Source organism: Puma concolor, chromosome A1, assembly GCF_028749965.1.
Source record: "Puma concolor isolate L17-30 chromosome A1, mPumCon1.1.hap2, whole genome shotgun sequence".
NCBI lineage: Eukaryota > Metazoa > Chordata > Mammalia > Carnivora > Felidae > Puma > Puma concolor.
Window position 1 is genome coordinate 183,023,031 of NC_141667.1, and position 26,068 is coordinate 183,049,098.

A 26,068-nucleotide genomic window follows, 5' to 3' on the forward strand; every position below is an offset into this window, starting at 1 on the left:
AGTAGCTTTTAGTTACAAATAAGCATAGAATGGAAAGATAGTTAAATTACAGTGGCAAAGAAATTCTTTATGCTTAGAAATAAATCAAGATTATTCTTTTTTTTCTTTTGAGGCTACTTTATTTTTTTATTATTTAAAAGTTTTTGGACAGTTGATTCCTAGTGCCTCCTCTATTTGGAAAAGAAATAATCTGTCAGTAGTATAAAAATAAGCATTGCGTGTTACAGTTGGATGCATAATGTGTGACAATATCTGAGTGTGAAAAAAAGAACTAGGAAAACAATCAATATATATCAAACATTAGCAAGATTAATATGTGGCAATAAAGTCTATTACTGTCTCTTTTTTTTTTCTTTCTTTCTTTCTTTATAAACTGGATTTAGAGTGGTTAGAGAAGTCACCTGCTGATGATTGCACGCCACAGGTGAAACAAGCTATTTTTTTCTTTTTGTAATTTTTTGCATAAGTATTTTTAAATCTCTGAATATTTTGTGCATTTGATACATATTAGAATTAGGGGCACCTGGGTGGAAGTCGGTTAAGTGTCTGACTTCAGCTCAGGCCATGATCTCACAGTTCATGAGTTTGAGCTCTTCATTGGACTCTGCTGTCAGCATAGATGATGCTTCAGATCCTCTACCCTCTCTCTCCATGCCCTCCCCCTTCTCGTGCTCTCTTTTCCTCTCTCCCTCTAAAAAGTAAAGGTAAAAATTAGAATAGCAATTTAGGTTTTTCAATGTAGCTAACACCATTTAAATAAAAGGTTACTTTTGTAAGCTTAACTAAACATGAAAAAGAAATGAGATAACAGAAATAATCACTTGCAATCATTTTTACTTACGCTGGTTCATCAAAATAATCTGTTTAGTGTAAAATAATCAGACTGATGACGCTAGCAACATAATTATTTCATGTTTTACAATAGTTAAAAGAACAAACTTAAGAGACAATTGAGAAAATCTTCTGCCTAATTAGAGTCAAAGTGGTTATACTATCATAAAATTCACAAACAATAAAAGCAAAATGTTGTTGTTACTACTATTTTTAGCAGTAGTCCATAATACACACAAAATGATATTACAACCAAGGGAAATTTATGGTAGACAATTTAAATATGTTCAGTGATAAATGAAAATGCATCACCTATTTTGAAAGGTGACTCTCGATCCAAAGCACTCTTTAACTATTAGTGATTGGCAAAGAAGTGTCAATTTATGCCCAGATGTCAGAATTCTAAATCATTATTAAATTATATAATATTTGGTATTAAGAAAAACAAATAAATTAAAAGAGATGGCACAATGACTAAATCTAATTTAATAGCCAAGACAGTCCTAAATCTGGAAGTCTTTACAAAGGAACCAGCAATCTGAAAACCAGATGTTAAGGAAGGTAATTCAAATTTATTGAGTGCCTAAGGCACTGTGCTAAGGACTTTCTCTTTCTTTTATCATTTAAAGGGTCTGCCACTTCCAGAGATCATTATCCACATTTACAGAGTAGTTAACCAACCTAGAATCTAAAACATTCAAGTAAACTTTCTCAGGCTTATGGGAAGAGGCAGGGCTCAGAGCTAGGCCTGTCTCTCTGTAAAGATCCAGTCCAATAAGTACGAAATTCTTTCTCTAAGAGCTTCTTGGCAATCGAGATACAGAAGTTCACACACCTATGAATATCCTTCTGTCATACACATTCATATAGTTCCAATATTTGCTGAGATATTCCACAAAACTTCAAAGTAAAAGTAGGTAAGTGTATTCAGGGGAAAATTATCAAAAAGAAAGCAACAAGAGTAACAACAAAACAATTTGTGGAGAGGTACTCTACTCTCTTATGTCTTTTATTACATGGAATCATTAACTTTTGTATCCCAACTTCCTAGGAAACAGATCCATTAGGGTTCATAATGTTTAAAGAAAGAAAAAGTAAAAGCAGCAAAAATATCTCAGGTCTTTATTTACAAATTACAGGAAAAAACTAAAAGCTGATGTGGTTCAACACACTGTTGGTTAAAAATCAGGCATAAAGTACTGAAAATACAATAGTATAATGATTAAATATTGAGCAATTGTGTCTTTAAATTTTTTTATGTTTATTTATTTGAGAGAGAGAGAGAGACAGAGTGCAAGCAGGGGAGGGCAGAGAGAGGGAGACACAGAATCCAAAGCAGGCTCCAGGCTCTGAACTGTCAGCACAGAGCCCAATGGGGGGCTCAAACTCACTAACTATGAGATCATGACTAAACCAAAGTCAGATGCTTAACCAAGTGAGCCACCCAGACACCCTAATTTGAGTGTTCTTTAAAACTGAAAGGGAGAAAATCATCTTTTCCTTCTACATATTCAAGTTCTTGTCTGGGGATCCTATAACAAAAGACATACAGGTATCCCCCACTTTTCAAAAGCTTGCCATATGCCACTTTGCTTCTCTGAAAGATCTACATTAGTACCTGTTTTCACTGGCCAAAATAAATCAGAAGAGAATTTTCACTTTTCTGAAAAATGATGGAAAACAAAAATAGTGTTTAATGTTTATTTTGCAGATAGCCTTAGTAGAGGCAGCAAATACCCCAACCAGCAAGAGTGGCCCCACCAGTCTCCTTCCCTGACAACTATACTCAGCATCTCAGTGAAGTCACCATAGCTTTGAATGGTGTTTGTGATCATCTGTGCTTTATCTCAATTTATTTTGTGCATCCTGTTAGTAAGATGTGTTCTAAGATATCAGAAAAACCTAAAAGAGGTTATTTTTTAGGTCTGGGAATGCTTGAAAATTTTTTCATTGTAAATTAACGGTAATTGCTTCTTTCCTTTAAGCCATGTCAGTTTACAAAAGTTTTCAGAGGATTGCTGTACTTTCAGATACCAAGGAAAACCTGTATTAACAAGAGAGAAGCATAGAAATTTATTTAATATAAGTCTTCTTGTGACACAGGATCCTTCATAAGGGAATGAGGACTCAAAAAAGTGGTTCAAGTTGAATGATCTTATGCTAGGTTTGATGAAGAGTGGAAAGTCTTGGGAAAATTGAGCTAACGATGCTAACTGGGGAAAGCTTAGTAGGGTGGCTTCCTTTCGATTCTTCTCAGTATCCATGTCTGTTGTGGAGATAAGGATGTTCCTTCCCCCTGGGTACACAAAGAGTACCTCTCCAATGAGAGTCTTATGACACACTTCAGGGAAGACTGGAAAAGGTCAGAGAGTCCTTCCCGTTCTTGCCCTTTTCCTCAAATTTCTTCATTTTAATGTATCCAATATGCCAGAGTGCCATATTCTGGAGTAGTGTGTCCTGAAGTAGTCGGCCTCATCAAGATCTGAATTGTAGGAGACCATCTTTCACAAATTTTCTGAGATTATCATAGATATGCATTTAATTGTTTTGAAACAAAGTAAAATAACATGAATGTTACAAAAAAAATAGTAAGAAAGATAGGGGCACCCAGTTCTTAGCCAGTTGTGTCCAACCCTTGATTTCAGCTCAGGTCATGATCTCAGCATTCTTGAGATCCATCCCTGCGTTGGGCTCTGTAGTGACAGCACAGAGCCTGCTTGGGATTCTGTCTCTCCCTCTCTCTCTGTCCCTCCCCCGCTACCAAGCACTCTCTCTCTCTCTTTCTCTTGCTACGAAGCACTCTCTCTCTCTCTCTCTAAATAAATAAACATTTAAAAAAAGAAAGTAACAAAGATGGCTATATTGAATTCATGCCATGCATTCACACTCATATAGGTGATGAAAACGACAGTTGTCAACTATACATTACTTCTGCAGTTTAAATACTGACAATTTTAGATCATATTGTAGAGAATTTGTTTCCATATTCTCCTAGATTATCTTCTGTATGATCTTAAAATTTTAACAACATCAGACTTTATAAATTAACAGTACCTAATGTCTTCTAGAAATCTCCCTGTACAATTTGGAAAAATTTTAAGTTGTTGTTGTTATGTTTTAAGTACAAATGCAAAATAAATAATAAGCTTTTGTGGGCCAAAGATCTTCCACCCAAAGAATTATTTCATTGAGAAAGCCATGAATAAATATGTGAACATTTAAAGAACACAGATTCTGAAAATACTTCATCATTTTTGTGCCTTATATACATTTTTCTCTCAATGATGTGATCAAACAAGTAGCAACCATTCAATTATGATTTGTTTTGTTGCTACTAAGTTGGCCAGAACAGCATTTCATATCTTACCATTTGAAATGTTATTTTCTTAGTAAAGAAAATCAATATTTTTAGGTATTTTGGCTTATGACACAAAAGTTCAGAATTCTTATCTAAATTATCTTTCTAGGGACCCCTTGGTGGCTTAGTTGGTTAAGCGTTTGACTCTTGGTTTCAGCTCAGGTTATGATCTCACGGTTTGTGGGTTCGCATCAGGCTTTGTGCTAACAGTACAGAACCTCCTTGGGATTCTCTCTTTCCCTCTCTCTCTCTCTCTCTCTCTGCCCTTCCCCCACTTGACTGTTTCTGTTTTTCTCAAAATAAATAAATAAACTTAAATTTAAAAATATCTTTTTAAAAAATGGAAATTTTTATATCCAATAGTGATAGTGAAGTTACATTAAGCTAATGCTTCATGAAAATAACATAAGTAAACCATATACCATTATAAAATAAAACTAGGTGACATTATAACTGATTATTATCTTTCATTATTTGTCATTTCATTATTTCATTATTTCTGTCATGATAATGTATTTATACAATGATAATGTATGTATACAATGTATGTATACATTGATATGTATGTATGATAATGTATGTATACAATGATAATGTATTTATCATTACATAGTTTTGCATAATATCAAACTGACTCTTATACAGAAAATGAGTGCTATGCTAATAGACAAAATCAAAGTTTATAACTGATAGTTACAGTAAAAAAAAGCACACTAAAATAATTTATATAGTCGATGCTAAAGAAATCAGAGTAAATGTTACAAAGATAATGAACATTAGAAAATTTTGGATAAGAAGACTTTATTCTGTGTTCTATACACTGAAAGTCTGTTCTCCCAAAATTTGTATGTTGGAATCCAGTTCCCAATATGATGGGTGTTTGTAGGTAAGGCCTTCAGGAGGTACTTAGGCCATGAAGTAATGCCTTCAAGAATGTGATCAGTGACATTATAAAAGATCCCAGGAAGCTCCTTTGCTGCTTCCTCCATGGGAGGACAACACTCTAAAGACCAAGAAAAGGGCTTTTACCAAATCTGCAGTGCTCTTGGACTTTCCAGTTTTCAGAACTGTGAGAAATAAATTTTGGTTGTTTATAAGCCACCTTATATATGGTATTTTAACAGCTGGAGCAGACCAAGAATATCTGTCATTCCGGTCAAATTGAAAGAAAGTTGACCAGCTTTCACAATGTCTACTCCTCAAGCATCAAAGCCATCAGAGATGTGAATTAAAAAAAAAAGGAAATTGAACTCATTCTTTACACAAATGTTCCAAAAATCAGGTTTCTCAGGTGGTTGATAATGACTAATGTCAAATTATCCTTGTCATTGAATTTAGACTTATTTTTAAAAATTATTTTATTTTATTTCATCATGAGAAGTGTAGTTTTTTTTTTTTTTAATTTTTTTTTTCAACGTTTATTTATTTATTTTTTTTGGGGGGACAGAGCGAGACAGAGCATGAACGGGGGAGGGGCAGAGAGAGAGGGAGACACAGAATCGGAAACAGGCTCCAGGCTCTGAGCCATCAGCCCAGAGCCCGACGCGGGGCTCGAACTCACGGACCGTGAGATCGTGACCTGAGCCGAAGTCGGACGCTTAACCGACTGCGCCACCCAGGCGCCCCGAGAAGTGTAGTTTTAAATTCTCATTTCCTATTTTCCTCATTCCCCCATCCACCTCCCCCTCTAGTAACCATCAGTTTGTTCTCTATAGTTAAGAGTCTGTTTCTTGGCTTCCCTCTCTCTCTTTTTTCCTTTTTCTCATTTGTTTTGCTTCTTAAATTCCACATATTAGTGAGATCATATGGTATTTATCTTTATCTGACTGTCTTATTTCACTTAGCATTATACTCTCTAGCTCTATCCATGTTGTTGCAAATGGCAAAACTTCATTCTTTATTATGGCTGAGTAATATCTATCAATGGACACTTGGGTTTCTTCCATAGTTTGTCTATTATAAATAATGCTGTAGTAAACACAAGGGTGTATGTATCCCTTTGAATTAATATTTTTGTATTTTTGGGATAAATACCCAGTAGTGCAACTACTGGATCATATGGTAATTCTATTTTTAATTTTTGGAGGAATCTCCATACTGTTTTATATAATGGCTGCATTCCCATCAACAGTGCATAAAGATTCCTTTTCTTCATGCCCTCTCCAATACTTGTTTCTTGTGTTTTTGATTTTAGCCAATCTGACAGGTGTGAGGTGATATCTCATTGTAGTTTTGATTTGCATTTCCCTGTAGATTACTGATGTTGAGCATCTTTTCATGTGCCTGTTAGCCATCTGTATATCTTCTTTGGAGAAACGTCTGTTCATGTCCATTTTTAACTGAATTATTTGTTTTTTGGGTATTGAGTTGTGTCAGTTCTTTATATATTTTGGATACTAACCCTTTATCAGGTATGCCATTTGCAAACATCTCCCATTTCATAGATTATCTTTTAGTTTTATTTATTGTTTCCTTCATTGTTCAGAAACTTTTAATTTTGATGTCTCAATTTAGCCTTATAATGTAATTTGTCCCCAAGTGTAATTATTATTTCTATAATTGTTGTTTGAACATGTTCTTTCCAAAGATGCAGAGCCATTCTCCAAACCTCTCTGTTCCTAGTTATTAGAGCCATTGCTTGCACAGCAAAAGCATAGAAGCCTGAATAAAGTTCAAAGGCAAATATGTTTAAGAATTAGTCTCTCTTGTTTTGAAATTGACAGTTATCTTGACCAGTGAATCATCAGTCATTTAATTATCTTACATGCGCATACACATCTACATACACATTCACACGTATACCACATGCCTACAGCAGAGAAAGGTGATTTCAAACTTGTGATTGTATAAATTTCTCACATGAGAAAACACTGGCATGTATTGATAATGTTTATCAAGTGATAGGGAAAGACAATTCTAATAGTAAGAATAACAGTGTATTTTCAGAAATCCAATTAACTTCTGAAAATGCATTGATATTTTTTATGAGACACTAATTTATAAAGAACATTAAAGTTTATTAATGTACAATGGTGTTCATATCTTTCCAGTTATTAGCATATAAATGTTTGCTATTCCAGGAACGTTGTTCAAGATATTAAGGTCCCAAAGAAAACAAATTAATAAAAGGGTCAATTTAAGATATTTTTTCCTGGATGGTCCAGAAGTATATTTAATCCAATTTGGGGCAGACTGAAGTTTTTTTTTTTTGTTTGTCTGTTTTGTTTTTTACCTCATTACACTACAGAGTTTCCTGGTGGCTGGAATACTTGAGACTGACATTTAAAGATTACTCTTCTTTAGAAGGTGATAGTAACGCATTCTAGGCTACCACCGTGTGTTATGGCAATACATTGGATCTACTAAAAAACTATTAGTTCAGTTGTTTACATTGTATTCTTTATCATTTATTTCATGAGATTTAAGACATGTTACTTGGGGCGCCTGGGTGGCTCAGTCCGTAAGTATCCGACTTCCGTTCAGGTCATGTTCTCATGGTTCCTGAGTTCATGTCTCACAGCGGGTGAGCTCGTTGCCCTGCTTTGGGTGAGCATGAGCCCACTTCTGGTGATCTCTGCTTCTCTCTTTCTTTCTCTTTCTCTTTCTCTTTCTCTTTCTCTTTCTCTTTCTCTTTCTTTTTCTCTTTCTCTCTCTCTCTCTCTCTCTCTTCCTCTGACCCTGCTGGGATTCTCTCATTCTCTCTCTGCCCCTCTCTCACTTGCATCCTCTCTCTCTTTCTCAAAACAAAACAAAACAAAACAAGACTGCTGTTACTTAATTTCATATTTTTAACTTATTTATGTTTTCTTAAAATCAATTCCCAGTCATTTACTATGTTAATGGCCAAAATATCATTTATTATGTTAATGGCCAAAATATGAGCAGTTCTTTGTAGCTCATAATCTCTACAAACAAAACTGCATTTTTTCTCAAATTCTGTAGGCTCTTCTAATTATACAGAAACCTGAGAGATGGGGTATTCATTGTCATAAAACTTGGGGAAGAATGTCTTTTTGATATTTACTATGACCAAATCTGGCATATGTGCATATTTTCAACATATTTAGCGTTTACAGAAATAATCCTGGAGATAAAAAAAAAATAAGGAAAAATAAAAATATAAATATGTATACTTGCTATTTTAATTCCCCTATAGGGCATAATGATACCTCTAAAAATGCCTTATGTATAAAGTATCTTTTAGCATTCAGAACATTGAAACCACACGTGGAGATAACTTCAGTTACCTCATTGGGATTATATTCTATTTTTATCTCTAGGACCAGTAAGTGCAAGGGCAGCTCTTTTGAGAAAGGCAGAAACAAAAACTGCAATCTTAAAACTAAAGGCAAAAGAAAAGCTGCCCTCAGGTCTGAGAAAGAATGTGGTGCTTTCCCAAGGCCATTCTGGCTTGGAAGGAGAAGGGAAGTTTGTGTGGACAGAGTAACAACTGCTTGGGATTGTCAGCAGTAGGTTCTGACTTGCACACTGAAGCTTTGCAAGCATTTCGGAGCAGAATGCATTTATTTTTCAACAGATCAGCAATCCCATAACAAAAATTCACCTAGGCATAGACTTTAGGCTGCATCTAAATTATTGATGAATTTAGATAACTTGCTGATAACAAAGCTTTTCTGGTCCCAGGCTCCTCATATGCAAATGATCAACTGCTCTTTCCTGAGAGTAAAAGCTTTTTCAATTGCCTTTGATAGTTTATCAATAAACAATTAAAAACACAAAAAAAGAGAATAATACGGGGCGGGGGGGGGGGGGTGGGGGAAAGAAACTTACTTCACAAAATCTCTGTGGGATGTAACACATAGCCAGATAAGTTTATTTTTTTTCCTAAGAGAGAGATAGAAGTTAGAGATTTTATTTCTAGATACAAAATTTTAGAATCATTTGAAACTAACAATAACATTGTATACTTTTAGATATTGTGATGCAAGTTTTAGAGATTAACTGCAGGCCTAATAACATGTGACAGGTTTTTAAATACACCAGATGCCAAAAAAGATTTGGAAGATAGAATGTCCAGAATTCTCAAGTGTTTGGGTGTCAGGAAGGGGATGGGGGGGGGGGGGGGGAGGGTGGCGGATATAATTGTTTAATATCTCTGTTTCATTCTTAAGGTCTCTCAATCTTGACAGTAGGGACCTTTTGAGCCTCATAATTATTTGCTGCGATGACATGTCTTCTACTCCGTTGGGTGTTTGACATCATCACTGGCTTCAGCTCACTGAAGGTCTGTAGCACCAGTTCCAGTAGCAACCTGTCCCCAAGCAAAAAATGTCTCAAATGTTTCCAGACATTGCCAGATATCCCCTGGGGAAGTGTGAAGCAGTCAAAATTGCCCATAGTTGAAAATCACCACTGTAGTGTGAGTAGAAACTAAATGGTCAATACTAGATCAAAGAAGAAAAGAACAATAAAAAAAATTGAAAAACACAATCACATGTTCCTAAATTGCAAAACATATTGATCCTGAAATCCACTAACAAACTGTAAAATAAATTATTTTTAGAGATAGAGTATGGAATATACATAATCAAATTATATTCAATCACACAATTTGAGCCAAATCACAAACAGAAATAGATAAAATATATAAATGGTCTCAAAATTTTATTTTTACTGTTTGGAATCAATCACTGCCAAATAATTTTAACTGGAACCTCTTTATCTATGTTATTCATTTTTGTACTGAATTGCTTATGGGTGGCTCAGAGCTAAAAAAAAAATTCATTGTCAGTAGATAATCCTTGGATTGGGTCCTTAGTCAAGGAATGGTGGACAATTGCCAATAGTTGGGCATTTTCCATAGTTGTATTACTCCTTTCCTTTAAGAAATCTAAGTAAAACATCGAGATAACTGCTTAGGTTGCTTAATTAATACAGTTCCAAGTCACATAATGACTGATAATTAAAAACAGATTTTCCCTCCATCTTTTGTAGAAGATAATGAAACCTGTAACAATCTTAAAAAAATAATATTCTTAATGTTCATTCCATGAACCAAAAGACAGCTATGATAGGCCACCAAAAGAAATTTGAGTTTACTCGTGAGTCGATATAGTATGTAAAACTTCTATGAGTTTATGCAGAAGTGTCTTGTATGTGGTGAGGATTCAAAATAAAAAACTACCTTAGATTCTCAGAGTAATGTGTACTCCCCCAAATCAGACATTGTTGCAGAACTGCGAATTTTGTTTTTATGTAAGCTCAAGGTATGGTTATATAGGACAATGGTACAGAACGATTTTATTCACTTTGGTTTTATACAATTAAAGCTATCATAATTACAAAAAGAAAAATATGAAGTGATAACTTGGATATTTTCAACTTTCACCCAGCTATGAAATTAACTGAAGATTTTACTTGTTATATTTGAGTGTAACTTCAACATAACTTCACATATGATTTTGCTCAATTTCTAAAAAATAATACAATAGCAAACATATTAAAATGTTGTCACACCCTTGGGCACCTGGCTGGCTCATTCCATAAAGTGTGCAACTCTTAATCTCAGGGTCATGACTTCAAGCCTCATATTGGGCATGGAGCCTATTTAAAAAAAAAAAAGTATATATACCATATCACTTCTGTAAAATTTGGATTTAATTCCATCTAATGTTATATGGACTGTAGGTATTTGAGGACTTTGTTGCAAAGTCTCACTCTTTTCTTTGATGTAAGATAAAATAAAAATAACTTGCAAACTTATCTCTAACTTTTCTGAGATATTATTTTTCACAAGTTTAAAAATTCAGCTGTATTTCACTGGTGCAGCTAGTAGTTTTGAGTATTTACTTGAAATATGCGATCCTTTACATGTTCCTTATACTACACTTTTTTCTTTTAGCACTATGGCAATATTTATATACTCATCATTGAAGTGTAATATATTGGTCTCTATTCACATTATTTTTTTGCCTAGCTAAATGTCATATAATAACATTGTCAAAAATACCTGCCCTCATATCTGTCTAACCAATTTTTATAATCATATTTCCTTCCATTTCCCTTCATACTGTCCTTGAGTAACTATAAGTTTTAATTTTTCTGAACCTTTGCACATATTGTTTCTTCTGGAAAATACAATCTTTTTCTCAGAGATAATATTAAATGTCATCTTCTCTACTTTACACAGAATAAGATATTTCTTCCTGATGTTTCTACAGCCTTGCCATCATACATCAATTATATAAGTCAATGAGTGGATTTTCTTACTAATTGTTCCACAGTAGAGACTATATCTAAATTATTTACCTATCTTTAATCTGTAGAACATAATCTGGCATATACAGAGTGCTCATTAAATCTTAAATCAATGACAGAAGAAATAAATGACAATGGAAGTGGCTTATAAAGACACACAGAGACTTGAGGGTTATTTTTGGATGTTTAGTTTATTTCTAAAAGTTGTAAGGAATCATTATAAGCTACCAATGATATGAGTTGAAAGATACTGTGTAATTTGGAAGGTAACTTCCAGGAGATTGAATTATAAATCAGTGAGAGAGTAAGGCAGAAAAATCAAACTGGAAGTTATAGCAAAAATCTAGGCAACATAGGATAAAGAATTGAATTAGGCCAGTGATAGTTGCAATGAATAAAAAGGGATAGAGAAATGGAGTGTCTTCGATTTCCCATAAACTGGGAAGAGTGAATTGTACACATAATTAATAAATGCAGTTATCAAAACTGGTGGTTATTAATTAGAACTATGTTCATCCAATTAAAGTTTAATAAGACTCAGGTACCAAATTAAGTGGCTTACATACTTTATTTCATTAAATCTCTAAGCAATTTTATGTAGTTGGCATCAGTAATCTTATTTTACAAATAGACCAATATTTGTAGGTCACAAGTTAATTTATGTTAGAACTGAAACTTTAATGCAAATCTATCTCAATCCATAATATCTCTTATGAAACATTTAGTTAGTTTGATGAAAGCAAATTAGACTTTGATTAAATATGGATAATGTGCAGAAGACAAAGAATTTCCTTATTTCTTAATCACCTGTTGTTATAGAGTATCTCCTTTAAATCATTATTACTCTTTCATCCAAATCACATTTTTTTATGCTATAGCAATTTTGATGACTGTTGAACTTGCTGTTTTTAGTGGAAAATTCTAGTTCATTTAGAATAATTTTCCCTAAGCCTGGTAAATGAGCAAACCACTAAGAGTTAAGGCATAATGGTGGTGATTAATAGATGTTAGGAACTTGGGAATCTTGGGAAATATATTGTATGACAATTAGAAATCTTAATCATCTGGATATGCTGCACCAGTGGTCTTCATCTTATGAGATAAAAAAAAACATAGAGGGAATTGCACATACAACAGATGATAATAATAGAATTTAAGGGTAATTCAAATAAAAAATCATTACCTGCTCATGGTATAATTACTAATATTAAGTAAATAGCCTACAGCAATATCAAATATAATAAGCCAATAACAGGGTGAAATCAAGTGCAATTCCTCTTTGTGCCTGTTGTACTGGTGCCTTGTGCAGCTTAACCACTCACTGTACAAGACTCTTCAGTTTTTATGAAAGGTTATTACAAGAGTTGCATTACTATCTGCCAGGTGGATTCGAATCCTTCACTTTGACTTCCAGCTTTTGCTATGATCTTACGTAATAGGATGTAAGAAGCATGTATTTATTTTTATATGTGGTTAAACTAAAAGTCAGTCAGAAATAATGAATCTTTCATTTTCCATCCCCTTCCAGATATGATGTATTTAACACTTCCTCTTCAAAGACAGCCTTCCGGATGCTTACTATTAGAGAAATCTTGCATAGGAGGTTTAAGAAAGGCTAACTCATTCCGGACTGTAATGTGAGTGGGAGCGGGTTTAAATGTGGCTGCCCCAACCAATCACTGATGTAGCAGCCAGTTGTGCTGTGGCCCATGAAGCAAACCATGAGCTGCACGAAGCTATCAGGCCACAGTAAATAAGGTTAGTTGAGAAATAGGCTAAAGTATAGATTTTCTATACTTTATAATATAAAAATATAAGAAAAATAAAATAAAAACAAAAGCAGAGCAGTTCAGCTAATAGAGTACACAGAGAACAGCCATGTGTTCTTGTTATATAGTATGCACTGTAAAGCTCTACACAAATTTAATGCCTGGAGTTAATCTATATTTTTTATAGCAATGCCTTTTATTTTGTAGAATATTCAAAAAAAATTTTTTTTAACATTTATCTATTTTTGAGGAAGAAAGAGTGCAAGCGGGGGAGGGGCAGATAGAGAGGGAGACAGAATCTGAAGCAGGCTCCAGGCTCGGAGCTGTCAGCACAGTGTCCGATGGGGGACTCGAACCCACGGACCAGCACAGTGTCCGATGGGGGACTCGAACCCAGGGCATGAGATCATGCCCTGAGATGAAATTGGATGCTTAACTGACTGAGCCACCCAGGCACCCCATATTTTGTACTATATTTTTGACAGAACAATAAACCAAAAAAATGAATGAAACGATATAGCATTGTTAATAAAAAATTGCCATCAAATTTCTATTTCTCAAAGTTGATGCCATGTAGCTTACACTAGAAGGATATAAGGATATTACAAACTACATAAAACACAAACATCTGCTCAAAGTTGCTTCAGCATTTTCTTCAAAGTTTATTATTTACATAAAAAGATGCACACAAATTTTTAACATGTCCACTTGAAGAGCATACATTTATATATTGCCCTGTGAAGTATGATTTTTCATTTGGATCAAGTGATTTATTTATTTTCCATTTTCCATTACGGGTTTTATTTTTATTTTTCATGTGTGTGTGTGGTGGGAGGCAAGTATAAAAGAAAATAATAGATGTTAATATGCCGGCTGCATTACCAGAAGAAGTACATTTCAAAGAGTTAAATTATGCCTGGTTTACATGAGTGTCCTCAGATTATTCAAATAGAGAATCAGGTTGTTGTTGTTGTTGTTGTTGTTTTCCTAGTGAGGATTTAATTGTTTTCATAGAATTCATGGAGTCAAAGGAAAGCTTTTGAAAATTTATTCTATTGTAAATGGGATTCCTGGGTGGCTCAGTCAATTAAGCCTCCAACTCTTTAAAAAAATTTTTTTTAATGTTTTATTTATTTTTGAGAGAGAGAGAGAGAGAGAGAGGGGCAGAGTGCAAGTGGAGGAGGGACAGAAAGAAAGGGAGGCACAGAATCTGAAGCAGGCTGCATGCTCTGAGCTGTCAGCACAGGGCCCAACGCGGGGCTCAAATCCAGGAACCGCAAGATCATGACCAGATCTCAAGTCAGTCACTTGACCCACTGAGCCACCCAGGTGCCCCAAGCCTCCAACTCATGGTTTTAGCTCAGGTCATGATCTCATGGTTGATGAGTTTGATCCCTGTATGGGGCTCCATGCTGACAGTGTGTTGACAGTGTGGAGCTTGTTTGCAATTCTCTCTCTCCCTCTCTCTCTGCCCCTCCCCTGCTTGCTCTCTTTCTCTCTCTCTCTCAAAAATAAATAAATACATAAATAAACTTAATAAAAATTTTTTTTTTAAAAAAGACAAAAACTCAGACTCTTTAATACAGAGAACAAACTGGTGGTTGTCAGAGGGGAGGTGGGTAGAGGGTTGGGTGAAACAGATAAAGGAGATTAAGAGTACACTTATCTTGATGAGTACTGAGTAAAGGTAAACAAAATGTTCTGTCTAGAGAAAAAAGTCAATTACAGCCTTCAAATTTTTAAATCTTATATGTAAATTTGAATAAGATTGAAAAGTATTTATTAAAAAGAAAGCTTAGGGGGCGCCTGGGTGGCTCAGTTGGTTGGGCATCCGACTTCAGCTCAGGTCATGATCTCGTGGCCCATGAGTTCGAGCCCCTGTCAGCCGTGCTGACAGCTCAGAGCCTGGAGCCTGCTTCTGATTCTGTATCTCCCTCTCTCTCTGCCCCTTCCCCACTTGCATTCTGTCTTTCTCAAAACTAAAAATAAACATTAAAAAATTTTAAAAAAAGAAACCTTAAAATTAATAAGGATATATATTTTAAAGTAAAAAATTAGATATTTAAGGCTGAAAATTGATTAAAATCTTGAATATGCATCAAAAAGATTTACTGTGTTTATCCCATTTATTAATCTTCAAATAATCAACATAAATATTGTAGCCACTTTAATGTAGATGTGCATGTAGATAGATAGATAGATAGATAGATAGATAGATAGATAGATACACATATACATATACCTATACATATACCTATACCTATACATATACATATACATACATGTGTCACAAGTTTTATGCATGACCAGAAGGGGCATATTAAGACACACATTTAGAATAGCATAAAGCAGTTTACCACATCTTACCCCTAAATTTACCTTTTTATTTGTAGTAGAGGATGTGATTGTCATAGGGAAGATGATTGCATAGTCATCATTTGGATATATTGGGCACATTTCCAAATTGTAGCCATTCAAACTTATTTTCAATTCAATTAAAAAAAAACACCGGTAATATTTTTACAAAATATTTTTAAGCCACTAACTGCATCTGGATCTCTTCAGTCACACTGTATAAATGAGTCACAAATGATCAGGTAAATCACATAAATCATTTTAGTAAATAATCAATTATACTTCCTATGAAATTTCAGAGTTGATTTTTTTCTAAAATATGATTTCCTGTTGACTGTGTACCTGAATATTGTCCGCTATCTAAATCTTTAGATGTTGAGTAATTGATACGGTCTCATATATGATATTTGAATAACACAAAGTCCCTATGCAGATCAAATTGACGGTTTAATATTTAGTGGTCAAAATGTGTAATAAGTGATCTCAAAAGAAGTCATAAACAAAAGGATGAAATTCATTTCTAAAATTAGCTTCCACTAATTAAGGATATTTAAATCTAAAATAAGTTGTGTTTATTTAACATATTAAACAAGGGCCTATGAAGAAAAGCAAAGACATTCTTAATCTCTATTGAAATAGGAAAGATTACAGATGGCAATTTCCCTTGTAATAAGCCATATTTTCTTAGCCATAATTTCATTCCTATTGTCTCAGAATAACAAATCAGTTAGACAGAAGGTGAGATATCCATTTTCACTAACATGAATATTCCATAAACAATGCCACATGATGTGCTAAACTTTCAAGTATGCAAATATATTTCCTATAAGATGTTTTCCAAATAATGGTAAAATATGAAACTTTACCAGTCTGTCATTGATTTTGATAAACAAAACTTTTCTTAGCTTCTATTAGTTTTGAATATAGCATAAAATCATCAGGAAAAAAAGTTCATTGAAATCCAGTTATAACCAGCTTCAAGCTCAACTCATACTAAAAAAAATGAGAAAATTATTGACCCATATTTAAGACATTTTCTTATTAACAAAATACTATTATCAACTATGAATGTGAGATATATGATGTGTGTTATGTGTAGTTTACTTAGATCCTATGCCAGATACTGGGTTTTGCAATTGTGAACCATTAAGAAAATATGCTCATGTGAGTACATTCTTTTGGAGAAGAGAGTTATCCTTTCTAGGAGAGTTTAAAATCTTTTGAATGGGGAAGGGATTATTCTTGCTTAGAATGAGGAGAATTTTAACATTGAAGTTTTGGTGGAGTTTTAATGCCTTCCATAAACATTGGACTCCAATCCTGCTAATATATTCATGTTAATTCATATTCCTCTAGTCAAACCCATATTGTAGTTTATTCTGTGTTTGTGAGTTTTAAAGAAAGCCCTTTGTTTACACTATATCATAGATTTTGAAAAAAAACAAGTTTTTTATTCAAAATGTATTAAATGTTATCGCTTTGTAAAATTCAACTCTTCTTTTTGGAAATCAGTGTTATACCTGAAGGAAACCAGTGTTATACCTGAAAAGCTGAAGATTATAGGTATTTGGCTCTTTTCTAATTTGTTTTGAAATTTCTCAGGAACACAAGTAGGTAGTTTGTGATTGGCCTTGTTTTTTCCTAGGCTTTAATTTTATATTTGGGAATTTGTTAAGATTTAAAGTGATCATTTCAATAAAAATCTTATCTAGCTCCCATAGAAAACTCCTAGTTCTTATGTAAAACTGTTTCAGTATACAAGTTGATTGGAATGGAAGAATGCATGAAAGTCTCTGTGCCTTTCAGAATACATGATTATTAAAATGTATTTGGTTACAGGAAAAATAAAGTCAGAAAGTGATCTAATTATGAAGTTAGAAACTCAGTGCTCGTGCGTATTGGCTGCCTGTCTTGGCAGTCAGGTCTCTCATAGGAATCATCCACTTGATTGCTCTATCTTCCTGTGATGAATTCTATTGGTACCTGGTGTTAAACTTCATTAGTTGCTTGTAGTTACATATTGCTGTCTCCTGGTACAGTGCCCAGTTTCAACTTTCATATCATTCTTACTATAAACATTTAATGATGCAAACAAGTTCACTTTAACAACTTAATTACAACGTACACACATTTGGATTTTTTTTAAATGGATGATTTATTTTTAAAATGTAACTACTGCCCAAAAAAGGCAGACAGTGAAATTGGTATATATGATCTCTCACAAAAACATGTCATAATATTATTTTCAATAATATTGCTAACTGTATCTAATGGAGGAAAACAGAAGTTGACTATCCTACATACACTTTTAATAATTCACTTTTGTGTGACTAAGGAATATAAAGACAAAACCAAAGTATTTACTTTTTTTTTACAATTAATTTCAAGTAAAGTGTAATATGCAATTGTGTGTGTGCATTTGGAGACATGAATTTTGAAATCAGTTTTGCTATTTTGTAAGCATTTTGTGTGAATATGGATAATTCGAAAACAAGATTCGTGATGTGTGATTCTTTAACTAAAAGTATGGGATGTTTATATTACTTGCATTTACCAAAGAGATGAAACACTTCTAGCAAATTTTGCCATAAGCTGATGGTCTTGATGTTCCTTCGTCTACTCTAATAATAGAGAAACCAAAGTTTAGACTATATGAACTATTAGGTAGATGAAGCATGGCTTTTCATAAAGAAAATAAATTTTAGGGGCGCCTGGGTGGCGCAGTCGGTTAAGCGTCTGACTTCAACCAGGTCACGATCTCACGGTCCGTGAGTTCGAGCCCCGCGTCGGGCTCTGGGCTGATGGCTCAGAGCCTGGAGCCTGTTTCCGATTCTGTGTCTCCCTCTCTCTCTGCCCCTCGCCCGTTCATGCTCTGTCTCTCTCTGTCCCAAAAATAAATAAACGTTGAAAAAAAAAATTAAAAAAAAAAAAAATAAAATAAAATAAAGAAAATAAATTTTAAAATAATTAGAGATAAACATAAATAGCTAACTGAATTAAAATAGAATTGATTAATGTTTAGCTTACTTTATAATTATGGTTAACATGAGGTAAATAATAAAATGCATATGCCTACTTACAGTAGTTTCAGACTATTAGCCAATAGGTAGAGAGCTAAATTTAGAAATACACAGATGTTTGTTTTCAATGCTGGATAACTGTGATATTTATTTTCTTCCTCAAGTAAGGATGTGTAGATACAAATAGCATATAGTAGGAGATGTCATGGTTCATCAAAAATAATACAATATCTTATATAAGTATTATATGCCACTAAAATATTTTAAATGACTCTATATCTGATAATCAAAAAAGTCCACTGATGGTGCAGAGGATTGAGGATTCCTTAATGTATTAGTTACTTACGACTAAGAAATAATATAGCTACAAGGAAACAAAAAGATGGACAATGATAAGGGCATTCCTTGACTTACATAAAACATTTTTGTAGTATATGATAAAAAGCCAAGAGTTTTTAACATAAGACCTGATGTCAACCACTGGGATAGAAAGTGGAACACGCACTAGAGCCCTATGAGAAGGACCGAGGAGTCCAGAAACATTTCTCTAATCCTTCCCTAGAAATAGTTGCAGTCATTTAGCAGGTTAATGTGTATTAAGCAAAAGGAAATACTTAGAAAGTCTGAAGACTACTGGATACATCTGAACAGACAGTAATAACAGGAAATCTAGAAAACGTCATTGCTTATGAGGTCTAAATAAAAAGTGGACTTCAAATTCATATATCTCACACTGTATCCAATAAGTGTTTGGGGACCAATTCTATGGTTAGTTTCCTCCCCTAGTGTATAATTAGGGTAGATATATTCAGTAGCTGCCCACAGTCTCTTATCGATTTCCTGATCTGTGGACTAAAAGCCTTTATGAAGGCTTTTCCCTCTCCCTCGTCAATATAGCAATTCAGAAACAGTATGGTACCCCAGGAGGTATTGCAGTGCAATGAGCAACAACATAAAAGCCTCAAAAGATGCAGAGGTATAGAAAGATGCATCTTCTTTCTATTAAGATGTTACTATTTTTAAAAATGGGTCCATCTTTTGGTAATTCAAACCATCAATTTAATCATTTTTGTAGGGCCCAGAGCAAGCACACAATCAATCTTCTGCATGATCTGGTCATATTAAAGGATTCTGTGTTGGGCCAGTGTGCTGTGTGGTGTATCTTTTAAGCCTCAGTATGATAACTTTTGATAGATTCCTGAGGTGTTAGAGCAAGTCTATGCTTTCGGGAGCAGGCAATTGGTTTCAGTTTGAAAAGGAAGTCCCTGGTATAATATAAGACTTTGGAAAAGAATCATGACAGATCCATCTGTGGGCATCAAGTAACTGTGTAATCAGAACTTCCTATCATGAGCTGGTTAGCATTAGATCTACTGAATCATAAAGTCAGCCAACTGCAGGAGTAACCCACTATGTGATGGAAATGACAAAAAAAAAAAAAAAAAAAAAAGATTTGGCATAATCAGTTTCAAAAAGCACAAATAAATTACAAGAACATTTGGCACTGATTCCTTGACAGATACTCCTATTGCATAGGGATCATGCAGAGAATGCTTAGGACAACACTATGGGAAGGAAAATATCAAACCTGTTACATAATAGGGACAGTGCAGTATGTTGTTGATGCTAGCTCTAAATATACTACCACCTGTTATGGTGGTACCTGTGCCACCCTGTGTCCCTTGAGCACTGCCCTCCAGAATGCAGTGTGTATGCTAAATCCACCTTTGACATAGAGTGTGAGACTTAGGAGACGAAAGTTGTTAAGTAGGATTAGCTCTTCTCACCATGACTCCCTGAGACCCAGCTGCAGAATTTTTGCTTCCCATCTGCACTACCTAAGGAGCTCCCATATCTGAGGTATTGTTTTTAGAGGAAAGGACACTTTCTTTTTTTTTAATAGTTTCAAGTTTTTATTTAAATTCTAGTTTGTTAACATACAGTGTAAGATTAGTTTCAGGTATAGAATTTAGTGATTCATCACTTGTGTACAACACCCAGTGCTCATCACAAGTGCCCTCCTTAAAGGACACTTCCACAGGGACATAGTAAAGGCTCCACTGAACTAGAAGAAACAGCCACTACCTACCTGGTCACTTTATTCTTCTGCTGCCTGTCGACTAGCAGATACATGTAGGAATGACTACAATGATGGCAACAGTGACCCCGATTTCAATGCCATTCTAGTGGTCTCTATATTATAAGAAAGTGTTGTGGTATGTCTAAAATGAAGGAGATTCACTGGGGTATTTCTTGGGGTTTCCTTGCCAAATGATAATCATGAACAGCAACTGCAACAACCCAAGCCTGGCATAGATAGGGAAACTAAAGTTTAAGATACTTTGAGGGTGAGGGTCTCAGTCATCCAACCAGGTAAGCAACCTGGACCATCTAAAGTACAGGCTACAGAAAGTGCAGGCTCTAAAATGGCTGGAAAAGACCCGAGATGATTCCTTTCAACCAGGGCCCCAGGACAAGATGCAGGTAGCAGGCGTCTGCAGCTTGTCCCATGAACCCTTCTCCCTCTTCATTTAGTTTTTGTAGAGATTGGGAAAGCCGCTATCTTGACTGGGACTTCGTGATGAATGGGGAATGGAATGTCTAAGTGAAGAGAAGTGATACAAAGGTGGGATCTCTCTTCTCTTGTGCATCACTTCACTTCTTCTCTGATTCACCTCTTATCCCTGATGAGTCAGTTGCATCAACCAACTCTTTACAGGTGCAAAGTGATAACATCTCACGACTGTCTGGTAGCATGTACACATCATGTTTTGCTCTCAGGCTTACCTCATACAAAAATGTGGGCCACCTAGAGAAACCTTGGCACTCATACTTGGGCAATTTGGAAGTGAGGGCAACTTTAGGTGTTGCAGCACATTTCTTAGGGTGTCTTATAAGGTCCTATGGAACTAAGCTCCAGGCTCCGGAAGCAGTGGCCAACTTGATAAAGTATCTTTGAATGCTGTATCTTTTTGACTGTCTGTCCCCAAGGCCCATTTAAGCCTGCATCTTGGAATTACAAGGCTAAAGAAGCCACGTGTACAAAACACTTTTTCTCAGCCCCTGTTTCAAGGCATCTCAGACTAATTACTCTGGTAGAGAAAATTCTTGTGACATATAATATAAAGAGGTCAAGGAAGAAAAAACAAAAACATTAGAAGAAAAGTGACTTTATACTTGTATGGCAGTATACTTTTGTACTGAGGTATTTATTTGGTCAATACATTTATTAATTAACAATCAACTGAATATTTGTTGATGAACTAACACTTGCTAATTGTATATGCTATTATGGTAAATAAGATAGGGTTACTGAAATAAGGCTTAGATATGTTTGAAAAGTATTAAAATTATAAACTGAACATAGCTACATAGAAAATGAGTGATGTGAAATAGGAAAAGAATGAATAGGAGTATACTAGCTTTTGAGATGTTCAGGCAAGATGTTCATGGTTTACACTATGTTGTTTGCATTGAGAAGTCCATTTATTTTTAATTCTTATTTTCTGTCTGTCTCTTGAATGCTGCCATCGATTTTCTATAATTTTAGTTCATATCACTCAGCTAAAATAGTTACGTAAAGGAAGTTTTTTTTATGATGTTCTATTTATTTTCCTAGTAGAATACTCTTCTTCAAAAAGTAGCTAAATGTTGGAAAAGTAACTTATGCTTTGGAAGTAAAAGCTGAAATTTTTCATTCCTGACATAACATTTACTTGCCATATTAAATAAATTGAGTTAACCTCTAGTGGAGCCTCTGTTCATTCATGACAAAGTGTGTATTTTGATGCAAAACTTGAAGTATAGTTCTGATTACTAAGTAAGATAAAGTATATAAAATTCCTGGTTGGTAGTAACTTCTGAATATGTAATATCCATGAAAAGGCAGGTAAATAATAACGTTGTCTTCTGTTTTTGCTTTGTTTTGCTTTGGTTTGTTTGTTTTATGGTCACAGAAGACAGAATATGTGAAAGTATATGCCATGTCTGATATAATACAGATATTTGAAGAATATTTCCAGTTCCTTTCAGGCAATATGAATTTATTCTTGGGCTACAGCTACCTAACATCCCTATTTACAAGCAAATCATATGTTTCAGTCAAATTCCCATCTACACAGCAGCAAGCAAAGTGATCACCGTGGGAAATAAGGAGCCCTTCCTTACAGTGCCCAGACAACTATATTTTTTATCTGTTTTGTGAGTGCTTTTTTTCCCCTAGGCTGCAATTGGAACTTCAAAAGTTCTCTCTCATCCTACTGATGATGTGAAAATCATCTGCAACATTTTTGTCTTTAACAGAGCCTATTAAAATGTTTAGCTGTATCTCCAAGACCTAGGATTCGTTGTTTCCTTCAAAATAAATCTTTAAATAGAAGAAGGGTTCAAACATGTAACTTTTGTCTAGTGGTCTTCTTATCACTGATGCACCTCTTTACTTGGTTTCATTTCTGTTTTAAAAGTACAGACCAGGGAAATAAACTTACTGTCAACCGTGAGATGCACTATGTTTGTAAATATTTACTTCAAGTAGGCAAGAGCAAAAAAACAAACAAACAACCAAAAAACAAACAACAAAAAAAAAACCACACCACACCTTTTAGTGGAATACAATTTATTCTCATCTCCAAATATATGAGATTTGCGTAGTGGCTTTTCTCCTTTTGGTCTTCAAAACAGACTAAGAATAAGTATGGTGTTTGAAGGGATTACACCAAAATGTGATAGACCTACAATCTGTAACTAACCCTTCCTTTTTTCATTTACATTTACATAGTAGTTCTCTTTTTTTGGTTCTACTTTTATTTTAAATAAAATTAAAAAAAATTTTTTTAATGTTTATTTACTTTTGAGACAGAGAGAGACAGAGCATGAATGGGGGAGGGTCAGAGAGAGAGGGAGACAGAGTCTGAAGCAGGCTCCAGGCTCTGAGCTGTCAGCACAGAGCACGACGCAGGGCTCAAACTCACGGACCGTGAGATCATGACCTAAGCCGAAGTCGGGCGCTTAACCGACTGAGCCACCCAGGCGCCCCTAAATAAAATTTTTTTAATGTTTATTTATTTCTGAGAGAGACAGAGACAGAATGCAAGTGGGTTGGGGCAGAGAGAGAGGGAGGCACAGAATCTGAAGCAGGCTCCAGGGCTCCGAGCTGTCAGCACAGAGCCTGACGCGGGGCTCTAACTCACAAGCTGTGAGATCATGACCTGAGCCGAAGTCCCACGCTCAACCAACTGAGCCACCCAGGAGCCCCCGTTCTACTTTTAATGCTTTTCCCATTTTACGCTATGTAATAAATGATGTGTGCTATGCATTTAAATCTGCATATAAGACTGAATGTTTTCTTGTGAAAATAATTCCAATATATGCATCCTACTTTTATATTTTCCCCTATTTCTATTCTTATAATGACAAAACATTAGTTTGAGGAAATCTCAGTACTTTAATTGATTAATTTAATTTAATAAATTTTGCAAAAAATAATTGTCATAGATATCTGTCACATTTATGTTGCTCAAACGATTGCCTATCTATTATGTTGATAAGGAAACAATATACTTCTGACACATATATAACCATTAATGGCTTAATTTTAAGTAAAAAATCAGAGCATATTTAAAGAAAATATGATATTTAGTTGAAAAATTATTTGGGGGCAGCTAAGTAAACATTATAAAAGGACAACACAAATCAATAGGCAGCATGTTCAGTCTTCCGAAAAATATGATTTTTTTCAAGAGTTTCTTGAAACATTGAACATCTAAGCATTTTAATACTACATTTAAAAACTGATGCTAAAACCCACCATTCAAGTAATATTTTAGAAAAAAACTTGATGCCAGAATGTTAGAAAGATTGTCGATTAGGAAACTAATTAGGAGGCTGTAACGCCTTTAAAGCATAAAGACATGTGACAGTAAGGGCCAAAGGTTAGGTAGTTTTATGAGAATGGAAATTAAGATATGGATATGATAAAGAAAACCTCATCAGGATTTTGAAAAAAAAAGATACTGGTTCAAAGCTGTTAGAAATCCTGAAGCTATGGGGAGCCTGGGTGGCTCAGTTGGTTAAGCATCTAATTTCAACTCAGGTCATGATCTCATGGTTTTGAGTTCGAGCCCCGCGTTGGGCTCTGTGCTGATAGCTCAAGCCTGGAGCCTGCTTTGGATTCTGTGTCACCCTCTCTCTGTCCTTCCCCTGCTTATGCTCTGTCTCTCTCTTTCTCTCTCAAAAATAAATAAACATTAATTTTTTTTTTAAAAAGAAAGATATCCTAAAGCTGTTTCAGATATTTTAAATCTTGCTGAGCTAGAACAGTTGTGGGATTTTAACATAAGTAGAGGAGTCAGAGGGACAGTTGGTTTCAAACCTGCTGAATGGGGATTAACTAATGATTTAGTAACCATGCAATATTGCTTGTAAAGTGATTATATAGTAACAAGTTGATCAAACTGATTTAGGAGTAAACAGAGATTTATTCAAGATTATATATTAAATGCCATGGTACCCTGAGAAGGAAGACTCACTTTTTTCACTTACCTTTACCAGTTTTGCTAAAAGGAATTGTAAATGTTTCTCTAGGTGCCTCAGTACACAGAACAAGAAAAGGAAAAACTGCAGCCAAGAGAACATGGTTTACAGATAGAGCACATTTGCACAAAGAGCTGTCACGTTAGAAAAAGAGGTAAGCTATTTCATGCATGTTTAAAAAATAAGGCAACCAGCCAGAATTTTGTAAAGCAAAGTGGGAGGAAACAAAGAATCCTATAGAAGACAACTGATAAAGAATCAGTACTCAATGTACTTTGGGCAGGTGCAAAGGAAATCACGGCATTTTTGCTTATTAGTAATGAAGGCCTTGAAGCAAGTATAGTTGAATAAGAGAAGGGAAAATGGGATCTGAGTAAACAGATCCACACTGATTCATATCCAGGTTTGAACAACACTACTTAATATTTTAGATTTCAGTTCCTTACAGAAATAAGTTTTAAATTTCATGTTGTGACTTGTTTACAAATATTTACTCAGAATGGTATGTCATGTGCTATGAGCTACTGTATCAGTTTACTAAGATATAAAAGTGCAATTATGCCTGGCCCAGGAAAGTGGGTGCTCAGGCATAGGAAGCCAATTAGCAACATTGTGCCTAGAAAGAGGTCAGTGGAGACATTGACTGTCATCTCTATTGTAGAAATATGTCAAGTTATTGGGAAGACAGCACTCCATATAACACCAACAGTAAAGAGTGAGCTTAAAGTAACTTGATAATAAAAATATTCATCATATCTAATAATTATTGAGTGCTTTATATATATAACAAATTGTTAAGATGCTCATTTACAATATTGAAATTAATCCTGATGGAAAACTGGAATACGAGTGCTGTTGTAACATCCACTTTACAGATGAAAAATACATGAGAAAATAAATGATATGCTCAAAGTCACAAAGGAAAAAAAAAAGAGGAGCCAGGATTGACTTCAGTTGCTCAGTGGTATTAAAATCCAAACCGTATC

The 26,068-nt window shown here is 34.7% G+C and overlaps 1 long non-coding RNA gene across 1 annotated transcript in view; it reads left to right on the forward strand.

The window, feature by feature from the left end:
• The window catches only part of LOC147584672 (uncharacterized), a 122,942-nt gene extending 97,710 nt beyond the window's left edge, over positions 1–25,232 (forward strand). The window contains exon 3 of the long non-coding RNA XR_015255740.1: positions 25,134–25,232. This is a non-coding gene — a long non-coding RNA (uncharacterized LOC147584672). The remainder of the gene's footprint in view (positions 1–25,133) is intronic.
• The last annotated feature ends 836 nt before the right edge of the window (positions 25,233–26,068 follow it).